This window comes from Pristis pectinata, chromosome 11 (genome assembly GCF_009764475.1).
Source record: "Pristis pectinata isolate sPriPec2 chromosome 11, sPriPec2.1.pri, whole genome shotgun sequence".
In the NCBI taxonomy this organism is placed as follows: Eukaryota; Metazoa; Chordata; class Chondrichthyes; order Rhinopristiformes; family Pristidae; genus Pristis; species Pristis pectinata.
In genome coordinates this window covers 85299728-85308297 of record NC_067415.1, presented here as the reverse complement: position 1 = coordinate 85308297, position 8570 = coordinate 85299728, and the positions used below count along the sequence as shown (strand labels likewise).

The window sequence follows — 8570 nt, the reverse complement described above, 5'->3', positions numbered from 1 at the left end:
CATATTCACCCTGGGTAGTCTACACCCCGACGGCACGGACAGTGAATTCTCCAACTTCCGATAAACTGCTCCCCCTCAGTCCCTTTTCTCTCTCCTCCTGATCCGCCCAGTTCCTCCTACACCCACCCCAGCCCCCACCACCCTGTCTCTTTCCCCTTCTCCACCCTCCATCTGCCCATCACCCACACACCCCTCCCACTGGGTCCCCTCCCCCCACTGTTCCCATCTCCCCTCCCTGCCTCCTTCACTTGGTTCCAGGCTCCACCTTCCTCTCCTATCAGATTGCACCATCTGCAGCCCTCTGTCACCTCCACCTGTCACCTCCCGGCCTCTGTCACCATCCCCACTCTCCCCTCCCACACCGGCCTATCACCTCCCCCTCAATCCACCCATCACCTGCCAGCTCTTGCTCCACCCCTTCCCCCCACCTCTGTATACTGACCATCTCCCCTCTATTCCTTCAGTCCAGATGAAGGGTCTCGACCTGAAACGCTGACTGTCCATTTCCCTCCAGATGCTGCCTGACCCACTGAGTTCCTCCAGCGGTGTGTGAGGATTCCAGCATTTACAAGCTCGTGTGTCTCCTCTCTGCATGTTTCCTTTTGTGCTTTTACTCATTTCTTACCCCAGGAACATGCACCACTCCCCGCAGGATTTCTTCTGGCACTTCCGGCCTTTTATTTGAGGAAGAACTGCTGAAACCCAGATCACAGTTTGGCTCAGTCCGCTGGAGGTTTGTTTGGCGGAGAGTTGTGCCCGTCTCTGACTCCGTCTCTGACCACAGCAGTGATGTGTCCGACCCTGTAAATAATGATCCGTTTGAGCCTTCAGTGCTATTAAAAGCTGGTTCCTCTGTGAGTGAACAACATGTCACACTGATGTCCAATGTGATGCCATACAGCTTGGGTATTACATCACCAATGACATCACTTGGGTTGAGTTGGATGCCAGAGATAGTGGTGGGCAGATTTGGAAACAGTGTACCATAAGGTCCATCTGCTGTAAACAACTGGCATTAACTCTCCCGCAAACATGCTCAGAATTGATTAACATGATTTTAGTCTGCACAACGCACACAAAATGCTGGAGGAACTCAGCAGGTCAGGCAGCATCTATGGAGGGAAATGAACAGTCGACGTTTCGGGTTGAGACCCTTCATCAGGACATCAGGACTTGGTCTGCACACTGCTAGCTCTTCTGACATTGCATAGGCAAATCTCAGATGAGAAGGGATTGCACCTTTGTTTTAAGCATGTAAATCTTTACATGTATTTTGAAGCATTGGCAGTTGTCACTTCTGGCAGAGATTCTACCCACCACAGAATGGCATCAGGTGTGTTGCACGTTTCTGACACATTTGCCAAAATTGGATCATGACCTCCAACTTTCATTTCTCATTTGCAGTAAGACATGGGGCAAGTCACACAGCCATCTGTGGCTGGATACTGCGTGTGAATGAAAGGGTTTCAGCTGCGACTCAAAACCATGAGAAAGTGCAGAGGATTGTGAACACAGCCCAGTCCATCACACAAACCAGCCTCTCCTCCATTGACCCCGCTGCCTTGGAAAAGCAGCTAACGTAATCACCGACCCCCCCCCCCAAACCCCAGTCATTCTCTCTTCTCCCCTCTCTCGTCGGAAAGAAGATACAAAGACCTGAGAGCACAAGCCACCAGGCTCAAGGACAGCTTCGAACCCGCTGTTATCAGACTCTTGAATGGACCTCTCATACACTAAAGGATGAACTCTTGATCTCCTAATCTACCTCATCGTGGCCCTTTCATCTTATTGTCCACTTACACTGCACTTTCTCTGTAACACCATATTCTGCATTCTGTTTTCTTTTTATTGCCTTGATGTACTTATCTATGGCACAATCTGTCGGGATGGCACACAAACAAAAGCTTTTCACTGTATCTCGGTACATGTAATAATAATAAGCCTTCACCAATACCAAGCATAAATGGATTCCTCCACATCCACATATGGGAACCAAAGGGCAGCACCAGTAGGGATCACAGTGCATCTCTGTGATTCCAAATGTTGCTGTGACAACAACCCAACTGGGTTACTGACCCCAATTTCCCTTTCCCCAATTTCCACCCTGCTCACCAGCCCTGATTCCAACAGTGTTAACCATCTCCCAGCTGGCAAGGTGGCAGTGGGATGGAATTGGAATCAGTTGGAATTGGTTTATTATTGTCACATGTACCGAGGTACAATGAAAAACTTGTCTTGCATACCATTCGTACAGATCAATCCAGTACACAGTGCATTGAGGTAGTACAGGGTAAAGCAATAACAGAATGCAGAATAAAGTGTTACAGTTACAGAGAAAGTGCAGTGCAGGCAGACAATAAGGTGCAAGGTCATAACGAAGTAGATTGTGAGGTCAGGAGTCCATCTTATCGTACTAGGGGACCATTCAATAGTCTTATAACAGCGGGATAGAAGCTGTTCTTGAGCCTGGTGGTACGTGCTTCCAGGCTTTTGTATCTTCTGCCCGATGGGAGGGAGGAGAAGAGAGAATGTCTGGAGTGGGTGGGGTCTTTGTGGTGTTGGCTGCTTTACCGAGGCAGCGAGATGGGAGGTGTGAGCTCCGTAAGCAGCCAGCGCCCAGGAACGCACACATCGGCCTCTTAACCTCGTCTCCAGGGCGGATCCACCAGTGACTCTTTAGAGTGAGGAGGTCCCAGTTCTGCAATTCTTTGGGGTTATGACAACAATTCCATGTAGCTTATCAAAACTGGGTGTGAAGGGTCTCAACCCAAAATGTCAACCATCCCTCTGCCTCCACAGATGCTGCCCATCCCGCTGAGTTCCTCCAGCAGCTTGCTTTTACCCTCCATGCTTGAGTGTATGCTGACAGCAAGAACTTTCTGCTCATCTCCAACCTTTCAAGATTACGTCACAACATTTTCATTCCATATTAGTCCTGCCAAAGTGGACCTCCTCGCAACTTTCTGCTCCAAACCCCCAATGCTTCGAACCATTTCACCACTCAGTCCCTCTCGAATGAAAGCGTGCAACACTTGTAAACATTACAAGAAGCTACAGACCCCAAACTGACCTTGGGAAACACCACTGTAAACCACCACACAGTGTGAAAACCACTTCCTTCATGGAGCCAGTTAATTTATTCTCATTTGCTCTTTCCTTCTGCTATCTTCATTCACGAACAAGAATCTATATAAATAGAGCACAACTGTAAACACAGTCGCGTAAACAGAACCTCCACAGTTACTTAAGAGCCATGATTATCATTGTAGTAAAGTCTTTTGAGAAATGCAGAGTTACCACTCCAGAGAAATGCAGGGAGTGGATGATTGTCTCAGCAAACAACTGTATGAAAACTACTCCCAATTACCGGCAGTAATTAATTTACCGGCTGGTTTTTATACCCAACATTGGCCATGCCTCCTATTTACCCAATGGTCTATCATCTGGAATTTCAAATTACAAAAAAAGTAAAGCACTTGGTGGAACATTATTGAAGGAAATCGATATATCCCAAAACGTTTTATGAGTAAAACATAGGATGGGGATGTTGTGGGCAAGGCCTAAATGCTGTAGAGAAGGTGGAGGTGAGCTGCCTTTCTTCAAGTGCAGCAGTCTGTGTGGTGAAGGAGATCCCACAGTCCTGATGGGTATAGTGCCCAGGATCTTGATGCAGTTACATTGAAGAAATGGTTATATCTTCCTAGGTTTGCACTGTATATTGCTGAGATGGAAACATACACCACAATCTGAGTTAAGCTTAATAAAGCTGGAGACTGGCTTCATTCGGGCTTTATTGTAAAACAGAAGATGTGTGACACTGTGGTGATACTGCATTTGATTTCAACAAATTTTTTTGATGATTTCTTTATTCGTCACATATACATTGAAACACACAGTGAAATGCAACTTCTTTGCGTAGAGTGTTCTGGGGGCAAAATATTCATTACATTCTGCAACATTCTGTGCACCTACCAATCTTCACAGCTTAAACAACCTCAACAGATTTAGGGCTTAATCTTTCATTGAGTGAAAGGAATGAGATGTTCAGTGTTTCAGGCAATCTTTGCAGCCGTTGTAGTAGCAGTGTGAGCATCTGAGGATGAGTTAATGTGGAAATGCATGTGCAAAATATGGAGTGACATTCATTCTGTGTCTCTGATACTGTACGGGAGTGAAACCGGGTAAGTCTGAAAGATTTAGGATTTTGTTTCTATGATTTTTCTATTGAATGTTAAAATCTTCAAAGGAAAACATACACACACACATGCAGACACAGACAGACAGACAGAGACGGAGAGACAGACACACACAGACAGACAAACAGGCAGACACACACGCACACACAGAGGCACACAGACAGGCACAGACAGACACAGACAGACAGATACACAATGCACACCACATATGCTGTCCTGAGTTGGTGTACCCCCAGCTCAGCACTTCAGTTTTAGGTCTACTTAGTGCTGCTCTTGGCGTGACCTTCTACACCACTCATGGCATCAACACTGATCCCTTGTTGGATTGAAACAGTGGAGAGGGGTGTGCTGAGGCATGAGGTTACAGACTGTGCTCGTCGTTCAATTCCCCTGCTGCTGGTTCTTCTTAACAGGTGAAGAGAGGGGTGGAGTGGCAGAGAAGGAACTTCAGGGGGGTCTCAGCTGAAGGGATGGAGTGACTTCCTCATATTTCTTTATTACACAGGAGGCTATCCTTACCAGCTCTCAGGGTCATTCCCCCACTTATTTCTCTCTCACAGCATTTCTCTCTCGCATTCCCATCAACTTACCCCCCTCACTCTCCTGCCACCCACTCACCCACACGGGGCAATTTACAGCAGCCAATTATCCTACCAAACCTCCTGTCCTTGGGATGTGGGAGGAAATCGGAGCTTCCAGGGGTGACTGGGAGATGTGCAAACTCCACACAGGGATTGAATCTGGGTCGCTGGCACCGTGCAGTAGCAGCAGTACTTGCTGTGCCGTCCCAAATGATGGTGAAAATCAAGTTCCACTGGAAGCCAGTGTTGGAGCACAGAGATCTCAATGCTGCAGGAGGTAGGAGAGCTCAAGAAGGGCTTGAAAATAAGAGTGAGAAGATAAATGGGAGGTGTTGCCAGATTGGGAGCCAATGTAGGTCAGAGAGCACTGGCTGGTGGGAGACTAAGACCTGTTGCACATTAGTGAAAGAACAGCAGCCATCAATGTCATGCAGAGATGGAGATTAGGATCTCTCAGAAGTTGACGCAGCAACTGTTTGCAAAATTTGGAACTGTTTTACATACAGCAGCCCATGCAATTGGAAGCCAAATCATCTCTGGATTACAAGAGTGCAGGTTTAGGTCAATGGAAAGTACACTTCTCATATCCCTTTCTGAATGTCTCACAGTGCTCCAAGTACTTTAGAAGTCTCTGTTGTAATGGAGGAAATATGGCAGCCATTTTGCACATAGCAAGCTCCCACAAACAGCACTGTGATCATGACCAGGGTTCATGCTGGTTGAGGAGTAGATGTTGGTCAGAATGACAGGGAGGACTCCCCTGCACTCCTTCAAATATTGTTTTGGGGGCTTTTACATCCATCTAAGGTAATAGACCAGGCTGCTGTGTAACCTTCCACCTGAAAGACTGCACCTCTGAAAGTACACAACTCCCAGGGTACTTTGATGAACTATCAGTTTAGGACTTTGTCTTCAATGCAGTGGAGGGGTCCCTGAGCCCCTGACCTCCTGTCCAGAGACAAGACGGTGGCCCATTGAGCCACAGCCCACGATTTGGTGTGTGAAGTTCCAGCAGTTCAGTTTTAAACCTCTCCTCCTCACTTTAAGGAACACCTAGAGGGGAAGAGAGATGGGATGGTGAGAAAGGGAATTTCAATATTTAGATTCCAGGTCACTAAAGGCATGGTTATCCACTGATGGAGCGATTAAAATTAGAGATGTACTAGGGGCCACAAGTAGAGGAGCACAGAGATCTTGGAGGGTTGTAAGTTTAAAGGGACCAACAGTACTGAAAGTATTAGAAGAGACATTTTAATTTCACTTTTCCAGAGCTTTCTAGCCCTGCTTCCTTGCCTTCCTTGTCACCGACAAAAACTCCCAAACAATAATCCAAGCATCTGGAGCAACAGGGAAAAATTACAAGCATCATTCTTAATCAAAGGATGATACAAGGAGTGGTGTGCCTTACTGGGTAACTTACACTTGGGAGGTTGGTTTGGGGATAAATGTTGGTGAGGACACACGGCTTACTTCTCCCGTTCATCTTTGAAATAATGCAATGAAACCTCTTTCATTCACATGAAGAAGGAGACAAAACTGCAATTTAGTGTCTCGTCTGGAAGACATTACCCCTTTTAGAACAGCAGTGCCTCATTACTGTGTGGGGCTATCAGCCTGCTTCCTACAGCAGGACATGAATTCTCAACCTCTAGACTCAGGCCACACAGAAAGTTTCACACTTTTATTCCACTGAAAGGGTTACTGTGATACATACCTTTTTCAGATTTGACAAAGGAACCTACATTGTACCTGGGAGAACAAAAATGTGACGTAGAATACAGATTATGTGGAACATACTAATTAATTCAGGCAGGATCTGTGGGTAATAAAATCAGAGGATGTTGGAAACACTCAGCAGGTCAGGCAGCATCCGTGGAGAGAGAAACACAGGTAACATTTCAGGTTGAAGACCCTTAACTCTGTTTAGTCTTTCCACAGATGTTGCCTGACCTGCAGAGAGTTTCCGTAATTTCCTGCTCTTTATTTCTTGATTTTCAGGACCTGTAGGTGACTGTTTATGAAGTAGTTACTTATCCTGAGTGTCAGGGTGAGGGGTGGGGCAGTGATGCACAGAAAATGAGGGCAATGTTTTGCCTTAGTCATCACTTCTGGATCTCTGTGACTGACGGCCACAAATGGGTGGAGAAAAACAGAGATCACCACAAAGGAGGGGCAGTCGACAAAGACTGCCGTTCGTACACATCAATTAGCTGCTGTTTACTGCCACAAGTATCTTCATAACGTAATTTATCCCCTAGTCTCATTGGTGCAAGTAGGCAATCCCTGCGATCCCAGGAAATGCTCCACAGAGTTTTATTTCCTGCATAACAACCACAAGATCCACCTTTAATTTCTTGGATCGTTAAATTCACATTTTCCTTTCCCCAGCTAGTTAAATGAACCAGCGAAACATTGTTTAAACGAGCTATTTTTTGCAATGAAATTCAAATAAATTGCGAAAAGCTTCAATTTGCTTTTGACTCTTCCGGGCTAATCAATGCTTTGGTACTATAACTATTAGAGAATCATGATTACAAGGTGATGAGATAACATGGAATTTCATCAAAAATATAATATTAAAAATATTACAGTTCACATTGAGAGAGAAAAATGGTTAAAACAATAGTTATGATTAAAGTTGAACTGTTTAATGTGATTGAAGTTAAACTACTTGAAATAACATAAAAACCTGACAGAAACTAGACATTGTAATAAGATCAAATACACATTAATGTAATCAAGGTACAAGGACAAGCTGAGGGAAACACCATGAATTGTTTGTTAACACCACTGTCCTGAGAACTAACCGATAACATTATTTCAAATACTCCCATACTTAGCATTGGAATGTGCCTATGTTAAAAGATGTGAATAAAAGATTTTAACACTGTGTAAATGGGGAGCCGATCGATTACGATCTCTCCCAATGATCATTGTGAAGTGCTAATAAAACATATTTTATACTCTTTTCGATTGTCACAGTATTCTTTTCTTTAACAATATCTTGCTAGCATGGGATATCCTTCACATTACCTTAGACTCTTTCCTACCTGCTCAGGGTCTAGCTTTCATTATGCTGTATCTTGCTTACAACTTGAGCTGACAAGAGCTGATCTGTGACCTCCGTGAATGACAGGACCAACAGCCCCTCTCCTTAACCAGTACGATTTAAGATCTGAGAAAGGAAGAGAGGAAGGATGGAGAAGGAATTAGGCTGAATTAGGTACAAATCAGGTACAAAAGTGAAACACTTTCCCTCACTTTAAGTTTGGATTGGGAGAACAAAAAGAGAGAGGGAAAAGATTTTAGGCATTTTAAAATATGTTAATAAGTTATAACCTGGAGAAATGTGTCTCCACAAGTTCAGCTGAGCACTTTCTAGGTTGGACTATAAATTAATAGTTGTTTGTGAGTACTTGGGGGTTACCATTGACCAGAACTGAACTGGAACAGCCACATAACACTGTGGCTACAAAGGCAGGTCAGAGGCTGGGAATCCTGTGGTGAGTAAATCACCTCCTCACTCCCCAAAGCCTCTCCACCATCTACAAGGCTCAAGTCAGGAGTGTGACAGAACACTCTCCACTTGTCTGGATGAGTGCAGCTTCAACAACACTCAAGAAGCTCGGTACCACAGAGGAAATAGCAGCCTGCTCGATAGGCAGCCCATTCACACCCATTCACTCACTCCACCACCGATACACAGTAGCAGCACTTTGTACCATCTACAAGATGCACTGCAGCAACTCACTGAGACTCCTCAGACAGCACCTTCCAAACCCACCACCTCTCC

At 45.2% G+C, this 8570-nt stretch overlaps 1 protein-coding gene across 1 annotated transcript in view; it reads right to left on the bottom strand.

The window, feature by feature from the left end:
* Window positions 1-3851: 3851 nt before the first annotated feature.
* The window catches only part of ubac2 (UBA domain containing 2), a 153880-nt gene continuing 149161 nt past the window's right edge, over window positions 3852-8570 (bottom strand). Inside the window, exons 10-11 of the transcript XR_007957114.1 lie at window positions 7828-7952; window positions 3852-5830 (exon numbers count right to left, since the gene is read on the bottom strand). The gene's annotated coding sequence lies outside the window, so the exon portion shown is untranslated. The remainder of the gene's footprint in view (window positions 5831-7827; window positions 7953-8570) is intronic.